A 17,383-nucleotide genomic window follows, 5' to 3' on the forward strand; every position below is an offset into this window, starting at 1 on the left:
CTAATTCTTTTAGTTTCAAAGTTTTTCTTTCAGCTAATGTGGTTCCTGATCCAAAACTCTCTAGTTTGGAATGTGTAAGAGGTAAAAAAAATTTGTATCCATTTAAATCTTTGTTAGTTACGAGTAGAATGAATGATAAACAAAAATTTAGACATGAATAGTTGCAGTTGTTTTTATCTTTATTCCATAAAGAGTAGTGACTCCTTAATAATTGGTCTTATCTTTTCCAGGTGAAGGAACATGGAAGAAAAGGATGCCAGCCATCAAGAACTTAACATGTCACTGAGACATGGTGATTAAGGTGAAGTTGATTTTTTTCTCATTTATGAAGAGGCCTGCATGGTAGTGGAGTTATTGCACACTCTGCTGCTCACCTGGTTGTCTGAGGTTCAAATCTTGGTTGTAATGACCAGATTTCTTCTTGGGACAAGAGTTAACCCAGCTCTAAATGGGTACCTGGCATCAGCTGGGGAAAACAAAGAGTTTGTTGTTTCGGAATACAACACTCTGGTGGAGTCCTTTCTCTCAGAAATAGGTTGTCCAACATACTGTAAGGTATGAAGGGTTAATTTCTGTGAGGTTAGTTCTTGTACACATCTTTCCTTAACTCTGCATCACCAGCATACAAACGCTCTTCTTCTCTATAGCCACACATCTTTTCTCCACTCAGGGTTATTTGAGACATAGAGGAGTTTAAAGAAATACAGCCTTAAGTTTCTTAATGCTGCTTTTTCTTAGGTTAGGTTAGCTTAGATATAAAAGAAATACAGACTTAGGTGCTTAGGTCTGCCATTTCTTATTCTGTTAGATGATTTAAAAGAGGTATAACTTTGGGTGCTCAAGGTTATAATCTCTTCAATTTGGCAGCCGATAGATGGATTCTATAGTTCTGAAAAGGACTATGGCCCATTCTGTTGTGCAGCCAATTTTACTAGATGGGGCCTGAGTAGTGATTTGTTTTGTAGGATGACGGTTGGGATTTGAGTGGAGAAACACATGCTGTCATACAAACATATTCTAACACAACAGTAGTGACATACATTAGTGGAACTGTTCACACAACAGTATGTGTGAATGGGGTTTGTGGAGTAGATGTTTAATTTGTCTTAAGTTATTGACTTGAGGAGAATATGTCTAATTCTTTTAGTTTCAAAGTTTTTCTTTCAGCTGATGTGGTTTCAGTTCCAAGGCTCTCTAGTTTGGAATGTGTATCAGGTAAAAAAATTTTTTTATCCATTTAAATCTTTGTATAAATAAATGATAAACAAAAATTTAGACATGAATAATTGCAGGTTTTTTTATCTTTATTCCGTAAAGAGTAGCGACTCCTTAATAATTAGTCTTTTTTTTTTCCCAGGTGAAGGAACATGGAAGAAAAGGATGCCAGCCATCAAGAACTTAACACGTGACTGAGACATGGTGATTAAGGTGAAGTTGATTTTTTTCTCATTTATGAAGAGGCCTGCATGATAGTGGAGTTATTGCACACTCTGCTGCTTACCTAGTTGTCTGAGTTAAAATCTTGGTTGTAATGACCAGATTTCTTCTTGGGACAAGAGTTAACCCAGCTCTAAATGGGTACCTGGCATCAGCTGGGGAAAACAAAGAGTTTGTTGTTTCGGAATACAACACTCTGGTGGAGTCCTTTCTCTCAGAAATAGGTTGCCCAACATACTGTAAGGTATGAAGGGTTAATTTCTGTGAGGTTAGTTTTGGTTCATATCTTTCCTTAACTCTGCATCACCAGCATACAAACGCTCTTCTCCTCAATAGCGACACATCTTTTCTCCACTCAGGGTTATTTGAGACATACAGTTAAAAAAAAATACAGCCTTAAGTTTCTTAATGCTGCTTTTTCTTAGGTTAGGTTAGCTTAGATATAAAAGAAATACAGACTTAGGTGCTTAGGTCTGCCATTTCTTATTCTGTTAGATGATTTAAAAGAGGTATAACTTTGGGTGCTCAAGGTTATAATCTCTTCAATTTGGCAGCCGATAGATGGATTCTATAGTTCTGAAAAGGACTATGGCCCATTCTGTTGTGCAGCCAATTTTACTAGATGGGGGCCTGGGTAGTGATTTGTTTTGTAGGATGACGGTTGGGATTTTAGTGGAGAAACACATACTTTCATACATACATATTCTTACACAACAGTAGTGACATACATTAGTGGAACTGTTCACACAATAGTATGTGTGAATGGGGTTTTTGTGGAGTAGATGTTTAATTTATTTGTCTTAAGTTATTGACTTGAGGAGAATATGTCTAATTCTTTTAGTTTCAAAGTTTTTCTTTCAGCTAATGTGGTTCCTGATCCAAAACTCTCTAGTTTGGAATGTGTAAGAGGTAAAAAAAATTTGTATCCATTTAAATCTTTGTTAGTTACGAGTAGAATGAATGATAAACAAAAATTTAGACATGAATAGTTGCAGTTGTTTTTATCTTTATTCCATAAAGAGTAGTGACTCCTTAATAATTGGTCTTATCTTTTCCAGGTGAAGGAACATGGAAGAAAAGGATGCCAGCCATCAAGAACTTAACATGTCACTGAGACATGGTGATTAAGGTGAAGTTGATTTTTTTCTCATTTATGAAGAGGCCTGCATGGTAGTGGAGTTATTGCACACTCTGCTGCTCACCTGGTTGTCTGAGGTTCAAATCTTGGTTGTAATGACCAGATTTCTTCTTGGGACAAGAGTTAACCCAGCTCTAAATGGGTACCTGGCATCAGCTGGGGAAAACAAAGAGTTTGTTGTTTCGGAATACAACACTCTGGTGGAGTCCTTTCTCTCAGAAATAGGTTGTCCAACATACTGTAAGGTATGAAGGGTTAATTTCTGTGAGGTTAGTTCTTGTACACATCTTTCCTTAACTCTGCATCACCAGCATACAAACGCTCTTCTTCTCTATAGCCACACATCTTTTCTCCACTCAGGGTTATTTGAGACGTAGAGGAGTTTAAAGAAATACAGCCTTAAGTTTCTTAATGCTGCTTTTTCTTAGGTTAGGTTAGCTTAGATATAAAAGAAATACAGACTTAGGTGCTTAGGTCTGCCATTTCTTATTCTGTTAGATGATTTAAAAGAGGTATAACTTTGGGTGCTCAAGGTTATAATCTCTTCAATTTGGCAGCCGGTAGATGGATTCTATAGTTCTGAAAAGGACTATGGCCCATTCTGTTGTGCAGCCAATTTTACTAGATGGGGCCTGAGTAGTGATTTGTTTTGTAGGATGACGGTTGGGATTTGAGTGGAGAAACACATGCTGTCATACAAACATATTCTAACACAACAGTAGTGACATACATTAGTGGAACTGTTCACACAACAGTATGTGTGAATGGGGTTTGTGGAGTAGATGTTTAATTTGTCTTAAGTTATTGACTTGAGGAGAATATGTCTAATTCTTTTAGTTTCAAAGTTTTTCTTTCAGCTGATGTGGTTTCCGTTCCAAGGCTCTCTAGTTTGGAATGTGTATCAGGTAAAAAAATTTTTTTATCCATTTAAATCTTTGTATAAATAAATGATAAACAAAAATTTAGACATGAATAATTGCAGGGTTTTTTATCTTTATTCCGTAAAGAGTAGCGACTCCTTAATAATTAGTCTTTTTTTTTTCCCAGGTGAAGGAACATGGAAGAAAAGGATGCCAGCCATCAAGAACTTAACACGTGACTGAGACATGGTGATTAAGGTGAAGTTGATTTTTTTCTCATTTATGAAGAGGCCTGCATGATAGTGGAGTTATTGCACACTCTGCTGCTTACCTAGTTGTCTGAGTTAAAATCTTGGTTGTAATGACCAGATTTCTTCTTGGGACAAGAGTTAACCCAGCTCTAAATGGGTACCTGGCATCAGCTGGGGAAAACAAAGAGTTTGTTGTTTCGGAATACAACACTCTGGTGGAGTCCTTTCTCTCAGAAATAGGTTGTCCAACATACTGTAAGGTATGAAGGGTTAATTTCTGTGAGGTTAGTTCTTGTACACATCTTTCTTTAACTCTGCATCACCAGCATACAAACGCTCTTCTTCTCTATAGCCACACATCTTTTCTCCACTCAGGGTTATTTGAGACGTAGAGGAGTTTAAAGAAATACAGCCTTAAGTTTCTTAATGCTGCTTTTTCTTAGGTTAGGTTAGCTTAGATATAAAAGAAATACAGACTTAGGTGCTTAGGTCTGCCATTTCTTATTCTGTTAGATGATTTAAAAGAGGTATAACTTTGGGTGCTCAAGGTTATAATCTCTTCAATTTGGCAGCCGATAGATGGATTCTATAGTTCTGAAAAGGACTATGGCCCATTCTGTTGTGCAGCCAATTTTACTAGATGGGGCCTGAGTAGTGATTTGTTTTGTAGGATGACGGTTGGGATTTGAGTGGAGAAACACATGCTGTCATACAAACATATTCTAACACAACAGTAGTGACATACATTAGTGGAACTGTTCACACAACAGTATGTGTGAATGGGGTTTGTGGAGTAGATGTTTAATTTGTCTTAAGTTATTGACTTGAGGAGAATATGTCTAATTCTTTTAGTTTCAAAGTTTTTCTTTCAGCTAATGTGGTTTCCGTTCCAAGGCTCTCTAGTTTGGAATGTGTATCAGGTAAAAAAATTTTTTTATCCATTTAAATCTTTGTATAAATAAATGATAAACAAAAATTTAGACATGAATAATTGCAGGTTTTTTTATCTTTATTCCGTAAAGAGTAGCGACTCCTTAATAATTAGTCTTTTTTTTTTTCCCAGGTGAAGGAACATGGAAGAAAAGGATGCCAGCCATCAAGAACTTAACACGTGACTGAGACATGGTGATTAAGGTGAAGTTGATTTTTTTCTCATTTATGAAGAGGCCTGCATGATAGTGGAGTTATTGCACACTCTGCTGCTTACCTAGTTGTCTGAGTTAAAATCTTGGTTGTAATGACCAGATTTCTTCTTGGGACAAGAGTTAACCCAGCTCTAAATGGGTACCTGGCATCAGCTGGGGCATAAAAGAGTTTGTTGTTTGGAATACAACACTCTGGTGGAGTCCTTTCTCTCAGAAATAGGTTGCCCAACATACTGTAAGGTATGAAGGGTTAATTTCTGTGAGGTTAGTTTTGGTTCATATCTTTCCTTAACTCTGCATCACCAGCATACAAACGCTCTTCTCCTCAATAGCGACACATCTTTTCTCCACTCAGGGTTATTTGAGACATACAGTTAAAAAAAAATACAGCCTTAAGTTTCTTAATGCTGCTTTTTCTTAGGTTAGGTTAGCTTAGATATAAAAGAAATACAGACTTAGGTGCTTAGGTCTGCCATTTCTTATTCTGTTAGATGATTTAAAAGAGGTATAACTTTGGGTGCTCAAGGTTATAATCTCTTCAATTTGGCAGCCGATAGATGGATTCTATAGTTCTGAAAAGGACTATGGCCCATTCTGTTGTGCAGCCAATTTTACTAGATGGGGGCCTGGGTAGTGATTTGTTTTGTAGGATGACGGTTGGGATTTTAGTGGAGAAACACATACTTTAATACAAACATATTCTAACACAACAGTAGTGACATACATTAGTGGAACTGTTCACACAACGGTATGTGTGAATGGGGTTTGTGGAGTAGATGTTTAATTTATTTGTCTTAAGTTATTGACTTGAGGAGAATATGTCTAATTCTTTTAGTTTCAAAGTTTTTCTTTCAGCTAATGTGGTTCCTGATCCAAAACTCTCTAGTTTGGAATGTGTAAGAGGTAAAAAAATTTGTATCCATTTAAATCTTTGTTAGTTACAAGTAGAATGAATGATAAACAAAAATTTAGACATGAATAATTGCAGTTGCAGAACTGTGTTTTTATCTTTATTCCATAAAGAGTAGTGACTCCTTAATAATTAGTCTTTTCTTTTCCAGGTGAAGGAACATGGAAGAGAAGGATGCCAGCCATCAAGAACTTAACATGTCACTGAGACATGGTGATTAAGGTGAAGTTAATTTTTTTTTTCTCATTTTTGAAGAGGCCTGCATGGTAGTGGAGTTATTGCACACTCTGCTGCTTACCTGGTTGTCTGAGGTTCAAATCTTGGTTGTAATGACCAGATCTTTTCTTGAAACAAGAGTTGACCTAGCTCTAAATGGGTACCTGGCATCAGCTGGGGAAAACAAAGAGTTTGTTGTTTCGGAATACAACACTCTGGTGGAGTCCTTTCTCTCAGAAATAGGTTGCCCAACATACTGTAAGGTATGAAGGGTTAATTTCTGTGAGGTTAGTTTTTGTACACATCTTTCTTTAACTCTGCATCACCAGCATAGTGATTTGTTTTGTAGGATGACGGTTGGGATTTGAGTGGAGAAACACATACTTTCATACATACATATTCTAACACAACAGTAGTGACATACATTATTGGAACTGTTCACACAACAGTATGTGTGAATGGGGTTTTTGTGGAGTAGATGTTTTATCATCAACGTTTTTGTTCTCTTAGTTAGTCTCCAAGAGACTGATGTTCCCGTTTTAAGATTGTAGTGTGGAATATGAAACGGGTAAAAATAAAAGTTTCTGCTCAATTTTTACAAAGCTTATATCAACTCACTCTATCTGTCTGTTTGTCTCAGGTACATGTTATTTCTCCCACACCCATTATCTGATCAAGTTGCAACTTTGCACAATTATTTATTGGCATAGGCAAGACATGAATCAATAAAAAAAAAAGTAACCAATTTGACAATTAATTACTGGTACCGCAATACATTATTTTGTTTGATACAAACAAGGGAAACAAATACTTCAGTATTCACTTGTTAAATTTGTTGGGTTTAGTCCCCTCTTAAATAATAGTGAATGCTATTTCTCCCTCACATATTCTCATTCAACTTGATACTTTAAACAATTATTTATTGTACCTAACAAAATATGAATCAATAAACAAAAATTCTCAATTAGTCAATTAAATATTGATAATAAATTATTTTGTTTGATGTCAAATAAGGGAAATAACTTGTACATTATTTTTTTTTCCTAGAGTGGTCTGAGCATTTTGTTGTGTATGGGAGAGGAGGCAGATGTCCTCTAAATGTTGTGTTAGTGTCCATTGTATGCCGCTTTTATTACGGTATCTAAGACTGTCTGTCTCATGACCCAATCAATCACCAGCAAAAATATCAAGGGTGAAAGCATACATCCCTGTCTTACTCCTGTTTTACTTGAAAGGGGTTGGTCAGCTTACCATTGTGTTTTACTTGACATTGTGAGTCATCGTATAACTGTTTAATGATATTGGTGAATTTTTTGGAATTCCAAAGTGATTCATCAGTCTCCAGATTATGTCTCTGTCAATACTGTCGAAGGCTTTCTCAAAATCAACAAAGGTCAAATACAAAGGAGGTTGTCACTCAATTAAATATTTATAATAAATTATATTGTTTGATGTCAAATAAGGGAAATAACTTGTTAGATATAGTTTTAAGAGCAGAGTTCTCCTTTAAATACATAGATACACTTTAAAAATAAAAAAAGAATTTTCAAATTTTGCTTGTTAAATTTTAGACTTAACCTGAAAGATTGTTTTCTATTTTAAAATTAATTTCTTCTATAACAGAAGATGAAACAAGAAAGGAGAGAAAGCCAACCATCAAGCAATCCAGTCACTCCAACATTTTGATTAAGGTGATGTTTTTGTTTCTATAAGCTATATTTTAATGTCTGTGGAGTGTTTTCACATTTGAGGTCTATGTCTTTCTTGGTTTGGTTATATTTGTTATTCTTTTTCTATTCTGTGAACAATTATTTTAAAGCACCTTAAAATGTTTTGTTCACAACTATTTCCTTCTTCTTCTATATTCTTTTGCCCTTTTTCTGTAATGTATTTTTTTTCTCTTTATGTTATTACTTAAAGAATTATAATTCTAATTCTTTTAGTTTCAAAGTATTTTTTTCAGCGGAGGTTCTTTTTCCGAGACTTTCTACAGTATGGTACATGAAACAGGTACATTTTTTTAAATATTTAAATTAAAAGATAGTTTATTTAGAAATCTTTTCAGTTTTAGACTTAATGTTTAATAATAATACTGATAGTTAAATTGAGCTTTTAATTTTTTATTCGTTAATTTCTCTTTTTTATCAGATGTTGGAACAAGAAAGAAAAGAGAGCCAACCATCAAGCAATCAAGCCCCTCTGACATTTTGATTAAGGTGATGTTTTTGTTTCTATAAGCTATATTTTAATGTCTGTGGAGTGTTTTCACATTTGAGGTCTATGTCTTTCTTTCTTCGGTTATATTTGTTATTCTTTTTCTATTCTGTGAACAATTATTTTAAAGCACCTTAAAATGTTTTGTTCACAACTATTTCCTTCTTCTTCTATATTCTTTTGCCCTTTTTCTGTAATGTATTTTTTTTCTCTTTATGTTATTACTTAAAGAATTATAATTCTAATTCTTTTAGTTTCAAAGTGTATTTTTCAATGGAGGTTCTTTTTTCCAAGACTTTCTACAGTATGGTACATGAAAAAGGTACGTTTGTTTTTTAATATTTAAATTAAAAGATAGTTTGTTTAGAAATCTTTTCAGTTTTAGACTTAAGGTTTAATAATAATACTGATAGTTAAATAGAGCTTTTAATTTTCTTATTCGTTAATTTCTCTTTTTTATCAGATGTTGGAACAAGAAAGAAAAGAGAGCCAACCATCAAGCCCCTCTGACATTTTGATTAAGGTGATGTTTTTGTTTCTATAAGCTATATTTTAATGTCTGTGGAGTGTTTTCACATTTGAGGTCTATGTCTTTCTTTCTTCGGTTATATTTGTTATTCTTTTTCTATTCTGTGAACAATTATTTTAAAGCACCTTAAAATGTTTTGTTCACAACTATTTCCTTCTTCTTCTATATTCTTTTGCCCTTTTTCTGTAATGTATTTTTTTTCTCTTTATGTTATTACTTAAAGAATTATAATTCTAATTCTTTTAGTTTCAAAGTATTTTTTTCAGCGGAGGTTCTTTTGCCAAGACTTTCTACAGTATGGTACATGAAACAGGTACATTTTTTTAAATATTTAAATTAAAAGATAGTTTATTTAGAAATCTTTTCAGTTTTAGACTTAATGTTTAATAATAATACTGATAGTTAAATAGAGCTTTTAATTTTTTATTCGTTAATTTCTCTTTTTTATCAGATGTTGGAACAAGAAAGAAAAGAGAGCCAACCATCAAGCAATCAAGCCCCTCTGACATTTTGATTAAGGTGATGTTTTTGTTTCTATAAGCTATATTTTAATGTCTGTGGAGTGTTTTCACATTTGAGGTCTATGTCTTTCTTTCTTCGGTTATATTTGTTATTCTTTTTCTATTCTGTGAACAATTATTTTAAAGCACCTTAAAATGTTTTGTTCACAACTATTTCCTTCTTCTTCTATATTCTTTTGCCCTTTTTCTGTAATGTATTTTTTTTCTCTTTATGTTATTACTTAAAGAATTATAATTCTAATTCTTTTAGTTTCAAAGTGTATTTTTCAATGGAGGTTCTTTTTTCCAAGACTTTCTACAGTATGGTACATGAAAAAGGTACGTTTGTTTTTTAATATTTAAATTAAAAGATAGTTTGTTTAGAAATCTTTTCAGTTTTAGACTTAAGGTTTAATAATAATACTGATAGTTAAATAGAGCTTTTAATTTTCTTATTCGTTAATTTCTCTTTTTTATCAGATGTTGGAACAAGAAAGAAAAGAGAGCCAACCATCAAGCCCCTCTGACATTTTGATTAAGGTGATGTTTTTGTTTCTATAAGCTATATTTTAATGTCTGTGGAGTGTTTTCACATTTGAGGTCTATGTCTTTCTTTCTTCGGTTATATTTGTTATTCTTTTTCTATTCTGTGAACAATTATTTTAAAGCACCTTAAAATGTTTTGTTCACAACTATTTCCTTCTTCTTCTATATTCTTTTGCCCTTTTTCTGTAATGTATTTTTTTTCTCTTTATGTTATTACTTAAAGAATTATAATTCTAATTCTTTTAGTTTCAAAGTATTTTTTTCAGCGGAGGTTCTTTTGCCAAGACTTTCTACAGTATGGTACATGAAACAGGTACATTTTTTTAAATATTTAAATTAAAAGATAGTTTATTTAGAAATCTTTTCAGTTTTAGACTTAATGTTTAATAATAATACTGATAGTTAAATAGAGCTTTTAATTTTTTATTCGTTAATTTCTCTTTTTTATCAGATGTTGGAACAAGAAAGAAAAGAGAGCCAACCATCAAGCAATCAAGCCCCTCTGACATTTTGATTAAGGTGATGTTTTTGTTTCTATAAGCTATATTTTAATGTCTGTGGAGTGTTTTCACATTTGAGGTCTATGTCTTTCTTTCTTCGGTTATATTTGTTATTCTTTTTCTATTCTGTGAACAATTATTTTAAAGCACCTTAAAATGTTTTGTTCACAACTATTTCCTTCTTCTTCTATATTCTTTTGCCCTTTTTCTGTAATGTATTTTTTTTCTCTTTATGTTATTACTTAAAGAATTATAATTCTAATTCTTTTAGTTTCAAAGTGTATTTTTCAATGGAGGTTCTTTTTTCCAAGACTTTCTACAGTATGGTACATGAAAAAGGTACGTTTGTTTTTTAATATTTAAATTAAAAGATAGTTTGTTTAGAAATCTTTTCAGTTTTAGACTTAAGGTTTAATAATAATACTGATAGTTAAATAGAGCTTTTAATTTTCTTATTCGTTAATTTCTCTTTTTTATCAGATGTTGGAACAAGAAAGAAAAGAGAGCCAACCATCAAGCCCCTCTGACATTTTGATTAAGGTGATGTTTTTGTTTCTATAAGCTATATTTTAATGTCTGTGGAGTGTTTTCACATTTGAGGTCTATGTCTTTCTTTCTTCGGTTATATTTGTTATTCTTTTTCTATTCTGTGAACAATTATTTTAAAGCACCTTAAAATGTTTTGTTCACAACTATTTCCTTCTTCTTCTATATTCTTTTGCCCTTTTTCTGTAATGTATTTTTTTTCTCTTTATGTTATTACTTAAAGAATTATAATTCTAATTCTTTTAGTTTCAAAGTATTTTTTTCAGCGGAGGTTCTTTTGCCAAGACTTTCTACAGTATGGTACATGAAACAGGTACATTTTTTTAAATATTTAAATTAAAAGATAGTTTATTTAGAAATCTTTTCAGTTTTAGACTTAATGTTTAATAATAATACTGATAGTTAAATAGAGCTTTTAATTTTTTATTCGTTAATTTCTCTTTTTTATCAGATGTTGGAACAAGAAAGAAAAGAGAGCCAACCATCAAGCAATCAAGCCCCTCTGACATTTTGATTAAGGTGATGTTTTTGTTTCTATAAGCTATATTTTAATGTCTGTGGAGTGTTTTCACATTTGAGGTCTATGTCTTTCTTTCTTCGGTTATATTTGTTATTCTTTTTCTATTCTGTGAACAATTATTTTAAAGCACCTTAAAATGTTTTGTTCACAACTATTTCCTTCTTCTTCTATATTCTTTTGCCCTTTTTCTGTAATGTATTTTTTTTCTCTTTATGTTATTACTTAAAGAATTATAATTCTAATTCTTTTAGTTTCAAAGTGTATTTTTCAATGGAGGTTCTTTTTTCCAAGACTTTCTACAGTATGGTACATGAAAAAGGTACGTTTGTTTTTTAATATTTAAATTAAAAGATAGTTTGTTTAGAAATCTTTTCAGTTTTAGACTTAAGGTTTAATAATAATACTGATAGTTAAATAGAGCTTTTAATTTTCTTATTCGTTAATTTCTCTTTTTTATCAGATGTTGGAACAAGAAAGAAAAGAGAGCCAACCATCAAGCCCCTCTGACATTTTGATTAAGGTGATGTTTTTGTTTCTATAAGCTATATTTTAATGTCTGTGGAGTGTTTTCACATTTGAGGTCTATGTCTTTCTTTCTTCGGTTATATTTGTTATTCTTTTTCTATTCTGTGAACAATTATTTTAAAGCACCTTAAAATGTTTTGTTCACAACTATTTCCTTCTTCTTCTATATTCTTTTGCCCTTTTTCTGTAATGTATTTTTTTTCTCTTTATGTTATTACTTAAAGAATTATAATTCTAATTCTTTTAGTTTCAAAGTATTTTTTTCAGCGGAGGTTCTTTTGCCAAGACTTTCTACAGTATGGTACATGAAACAGGTACATTTTTTTAAATATTTAAATTAAAAGATAGTTTATTTAGAAATCTTTTCAGTTTTAGACTTAATGTTTAATAATAATACTGATAGTTAAATAGAGCTTTTAATTTTTTATCAGATGTTGGAACAAGAAAGAAAAGAGAGCCAACCATCAAGCCCCTCTGACATTTTGATTAAGGTGATGTTTTTGTTTCTATAAGCTATATTTTAATGTCTGTGGAGTGTTTTCACATTTGAGGTCTATGTCTTTCTTTCTTCGGTTATATTTGTTATTCTTTTTCTATTCTGTGAACAATTATTTTAAAGCACCTTAAAATGTTTTGTTCACAACTATTTCCTTCTTCTTCTATATTCTTTTGCCCTTTTTCTGTAATGTATTTTTTTTCTCTTTATGTTATTACTTAAAGAATTATAATTCTAATTCTTTTAGTTTCAAAGTATTTTTTTCAGCTGAGGTTCTTTTTCCCAAGACTTTCTACAGTATGGTACATGAAAAAGGTACGTTTGTTTTTTAATATTTAAATTAAAAGATAGTTTGTTTAGAAATCTTTTCAGTTTTAGACTTAAGGTTTAATAATAATACTGATAGTTAAATAGAGCTTTTAATTTTTTATTCGTTAATTTCTCTTTTTTATCAGATGTTGGAACAAGAAAGAAAAGAGAGCCAACCATCAAGCCCCTCTGACATTTTGATTAAGGTGATGTTTTTGTTTCTATAAGCTATATTTTAATGTCTGTGGAGTGTTTTCACATTTGAGGTCTATGTCTTTCTTTCTTCGGTTATATTTGTTATTCTTTTTCTATTCTGTGAACAATTATTTTAAAGCACCTTAAAATGTTTTGTTCACAACTATTTCCTTCTTCTTCTATATTCTTTTGCCCTTTTTCTGTAATGTATTTTTTTTCTCTTTATGTTATTACTTAAAGAATTATAATTCTAATTCTTTTAGTTTCAAAGTATTTTTTTCAGCTGAGGTTCTTTTTCCCAAGACTTTCTACAGTATGGTACATGAAAAAGGTACGTTTGTTTTTTAATATTTAAATTAAAAGATAGTTTGTTTAGAAATCTTTTCAGTTTTAGACTTAAGGTTTAATAATAATACTGATAGTTAAATAGAGCTTTTAATTTTTTATTCGTTAATTTCTCTTTTTTATCAGATGTTGGAACAAGAAAGAAAAGAGAGCCAACCATCAAGCCCCTCTGACATTTTGATTAAGGTGATGTTATTGTTTTTATAAGCTATATTTTAATGTCTGTGGAGTGTTTTTACATTTGAGGTCTATGTCTTTCTTTCTTCGGTTATATTTGTTATTCTTCTTCTATTCTGTGAACAATTATTTTAAAGCACCTTAAAATGTTTTGTTCACAACTATTTCCTTCTTCTTCTATATTCTTTTGTACTTTTTCTTTAATGTATTTTTTTTCTCTTTATGTTTATAATTAAAGAATTATAATTCTAATTCTTTTAGTTTTAAAAGTATTTTTTTCAGTGGAGGTTCTTTTTTCCAAGACATTCTACAGTATGGTACATAAAAAAGGTACGTTTGTTTTTTAATATTTAAATTAAAAGATAGTTTATTTAGAAATCTTTTCAGTTTTAGACTTAATGTTTTATAACAATACTGACAGTTAAATAGAGCTTTTAATTTTTTATTCGTTAATTTCTCTTTCTTATCAGATGTTGGAACAAGAAAGAAAAGAGAGCCAACCATCAAGCCCCTCTGAAATTTTGATTAAGGTGATGTTTTTGTTTCTATAAGCTATATTTTAATGTCTGTGGAGTGTTTTCACATTTGAGGTCTATGTCTTTCTTTCTTCGGTTATATTTGTTTTTCTTTTTCTATTCTGTGAACAATTATTTTAAAGCACCTTAAAATGTTTTGTTCACAACTATTTCCTTCTTCTTCTATATTATTTTGCCCTTTTTCTGTAATGTATTTTTTTTCTCTTTATGTTATTACTTAAAGAATTATAATTCTAATTCTTTTAGTTTCAAAGTATTTTTTTCAGCGGAGGTTCTTTTGCCAAGACTTTCTACAGTATGGTACATGAAACAGGTACATTTTTTTAAATATTTAAATTAAAAGATAGTTTATTTAGAAATCTTTTCAGTTTTAGACTTAATGTTTAATAATAATACTGATAGTTAAATAGAGCTTTTAATTTTTTATTCGTTAATTTCTCTTTTTTATCAGATGTTGGAACAAGAAAGAAAAGAGAGCCAACCATCAAGCAATCAAGCCCCTCTGACATTTTGATTAAGGTGATGTTTTTGTTTCTATAAGCTATATTTTAATGTCTGTGGAGTGTTTTCACATTTGAGGTCTATGTCTTTCTTTCTTCGGTTATATTTGTTATTCTTTTTCTATTCTGTGAACAATTATTTTAAAGCACCTTAAAATGTTTTGTTCACAACTATTTCCTTCTTGTTCTATATTCTTTTGTCCTTTTTCTTTAATGTATTTTTTTTCTCTTCATGTTTTTACTTAAAGAATTATAATTCTAATTCTTTTAGTTTCAAAGTATTTTTTTCAGTGGAGGTTCTTTTTTCCAAGACTTTCTACAGTATGCTACATGAAAAAGGTACATTTTTTTAATATGTAAATTAAAAGAAATCTTTAAGTTTTAGACTTAAGGCTTAATAATAATACTGACAGTTAAATTGAGCTTTTAATTTTTTTTATTCGATAATTAATCTCTTTTTGAACAGATGGAACAATAAAGAAAAGAGAGCCAACCATCAAGCAATCAAGTTGCTCCGACATTTAGATTAAGGTGACATTTTTTTTCTTATTAAGTTTTAAAAGTTGTTAAGACAAGATTAAGTTAAATTTGTGACCATAAACTTGAGCCAAAATATTAATTATGAAATTTAAATAGCTTTTTGTCTTCTAATATTTAGTCTCTTGTAAAACAGGTGATGGAACATAGAAGAAAAGAAAGCCAGCCAACCATCAATCAATCATGTTACTGTGATGTGATGATAAGGTGAAGTTTTGGTTTTTATTTATGAATTTTATTTTATGACTGTGGAGTGTTTGCAAATAGTCTTAGTTTGTCTTTTTTTTCAAGACTTTTCTACAGTATAGTATGTAGATTTCTTTTTAAATTAAAAGATTGTTTAATAATAAGTGATATTTTTATTAAACACTTAAGCCAAAATTTTGATCAAAGTTAAATAAAGCATTTAATTTCTTTTTTGATCAAAATATTTCTTTTCTATAATAGGTGATGGAACATGGAAGAAAAGAGAGCCCACCATCGGACATCATGTCATTCTGACATGTGAATGTGAAGATTTTGTTTTCTTTAACGAATTCCATTTATATGGCAGTGGTGTGTTTGTGCATTCATCGTCATCACCAAACTCCATTTGAGTGAGGGCTTGAAAGGCTCAAATCCTCTCTTGCAAAAGCCCTTGTTGTTTTGTGTAGTGCATGCATGTCACCATACAGGTCGAGAATTTTTTGTTTCCCAGACCTGTTGAGACCTGTGCATTTGAGGTCTCTTTTTTTTATGCTTCTTTTTCTTTTTTGTAATTATTATAATAATTTTGAAGCCCTTATAAATGATTATTCACAACTTCTTCCTTCCTCTTCTTTATCCATGCTTTTTCTATTTTTTTTTTCTCAAAAGTTATTGAATAAAGAAGAATAAGTTAAATTCTTTTTTTAAAGCATGTTTTTAAGCTGTTGTATTTCCAAGTCTTTTTATAGTATGGAATGTAAAAAAAATGTAAGACATTTTTAACAATTCAAATTAAAATATTGTTTAGGCTACACAACACCCTTGTTATATTTTTCTCAGTAAGAGAGAACTAAACAAGACTTTTTCAATATATATTTAGCTTCCTGTCAATATTCTTAGCATTCCGCAGCACCTCTGCTTGGTTGAAGTGGTGAAGTTTTAGAGTTTGGGAACTAGTGAAAACAGTGAAAGCATGTGAAAATAAGGAATATGTTTCAACTGTCACAATCTACTATTTAAGATGAGACAAAATCTTGTTATGCTTTATAAAGATTTATTTTGTATTTATTTTCAGAAGTGTTTCCTTGAAGACGTGTGTGTCACGGTTGACCACACATAGGAAACATCATGAATGAGGGCAACAAAGCCTTAATGGCTATTTCATGTACATTTATAAAACATTTATACACTATTACACTTTCCTGATGACATAGTTTAGTATCTATTGTGTAAAGCTAGGATCTTAACATGCCCAAAACACTTCAATCACATTCAATTTAATGTGCAGTACTTCATTTTTTAAATTAAATTGAGACATGGGTAAAGTAATTTACAGTCTCCTCTTGTTAATATCTTAAGCAAAATATGTCTTGAAATTAATGTATTTAATAATTTTTTAAAATAATGTACATTCCTTCAATTATGCATATTTTATATTTGTTAGCAGTCTTTTTTCTCTTTATACAAATACCTTTTTATTTTTGTCAATAATTTTTTTTTAATGGCTTGTGTATAACTTTTTAGTAACATCTGTTATAGTATATAATTAAATTAATCTTTCATTATTATTATATGTCAATAAGATTATTCTTTGCCTTAGCAATGTTGTGATTTAGTTAATAAAACCTGTTAACTTGTGTTTAAAGTGTTTAGCTTGAAGACTTGTTACTTGTGTCAGACTTTTGTAAAGTTTAATGGTATTGTATTTTGTAGTTGGACATATACAAGCTGAGCATTATTTCAGCTAGATGAAAATTCTGTTAATTTTGATATGTCTTATTATGAATTGTTTATTTTATTAAAAGTTTTTAGACTTAATGGCAATGTCTTTGATTCTGATTACAGATGAGTCTAGAATGTCATGTGACAATTCAAACCCAGTTGTTTGTACTTTAATAATAACTTGTTATTTTAAATCTTAATACAATAACTTGAATTAAACCACAAATGGAAAATAGTATTTGTAACATAATTTTCATTAAAATCATGTTTTACCAATTTTATTTTGCAATTAGTTTTTATTGTTCTGCTTGTTGGTAGAAAGACATGAGTTGTTGAAAGCTAAAATTCTGTCAACTCAAAGTAAAACACTTTGCCCAGAAACACACACATTAATTATGTCAACAAATTTGTTTTTATACTTTATATGTTTTAATGACATTTTTTCACCCATTTTTGAGAAAAACTGCATGGTGTACATCATCATCATCATCTCACTTTCCTTTGCACTCCTCATGGAACATAAGGCCTAAATAAAAACATGCC

General features: G+C 30.7%; 2 long non-coding RNA genes across 6 annotated transcripts; both read left to right on the plus strand.

Annotated features, from left to right (window-relative positions):
* Positions 1 to 7,640: 7,640 nt before the first annotated feature.
* On the plus strand, positions 7,641 to 13,647 carry LOC106075087 (uncharacterized). Of its 4 annotated transcripts, XR_008780017.1 has the most exons (12): positions 7,641 to 7,967; positions 8,106 to 8,493; positions 8,635 to 9,013; positions 9,152 to 9,539; positions 9,681 to 10,059; positions 10,198 to 10,585; positions 10,727 to 11,105; positions 11,244 to 11,631; positions 11,773 to 12,151; positions 12,269 to 12,648; positions 12,789 to 13,168; positions 13,309 to 13,647. It is a non-coding gene; the product is annotated as an uncharacterized LOC106075087 (long non-coding RNA). The 4 variants fall into 4 exon arrangements; XR_008780020.1 differs by lacking the exon at positions 10,727 to 11,105; XR_008780019.1 differs by lacking the exon at positions 9,681 to 10,059.
* A 186-nt stretch (positions 13,648 to 13,833) lies between these two features.
* Positions 13,834 to 17,116, plus strand: LOC106052231 (uncharacterized). Of its 2 annotated transcripts, none has more exons than XR_008780037.1 (5): positions 13,834 to 14,208; positions 14,347 to 14,734; positions 14,862 to 14,926; positions 15,054 to 15,139; positions 15,380 to 17,116. It is a non-coding gene; the product is annotated as an uncharacterized LOC106052231 (long non-coding RNA). The 2 variants fall into 2 exon arrangements; XR_008780036.1 differs by having other exon boundaries at positions 15,069 to 15,139.
* The last annotated feature ends 267 nt before the right edge of the window (positions 17,117 to 17,383 follow it).

The sequence above is a fragment of the Biomphalaria glabrata genome, chromosome 10 (genome assembly GCF_947242115.1).
Source record: "Biomphalaria glabrata chromosome 10, xgBioGlab47.1, whole genome shotgun sequence".
Lineage (NCBI taxonomy): Eukaryota > Metazoa > Mollusca > Gastropoda > Planorbidae > Biomphalaria > Biomphalaria glabrata.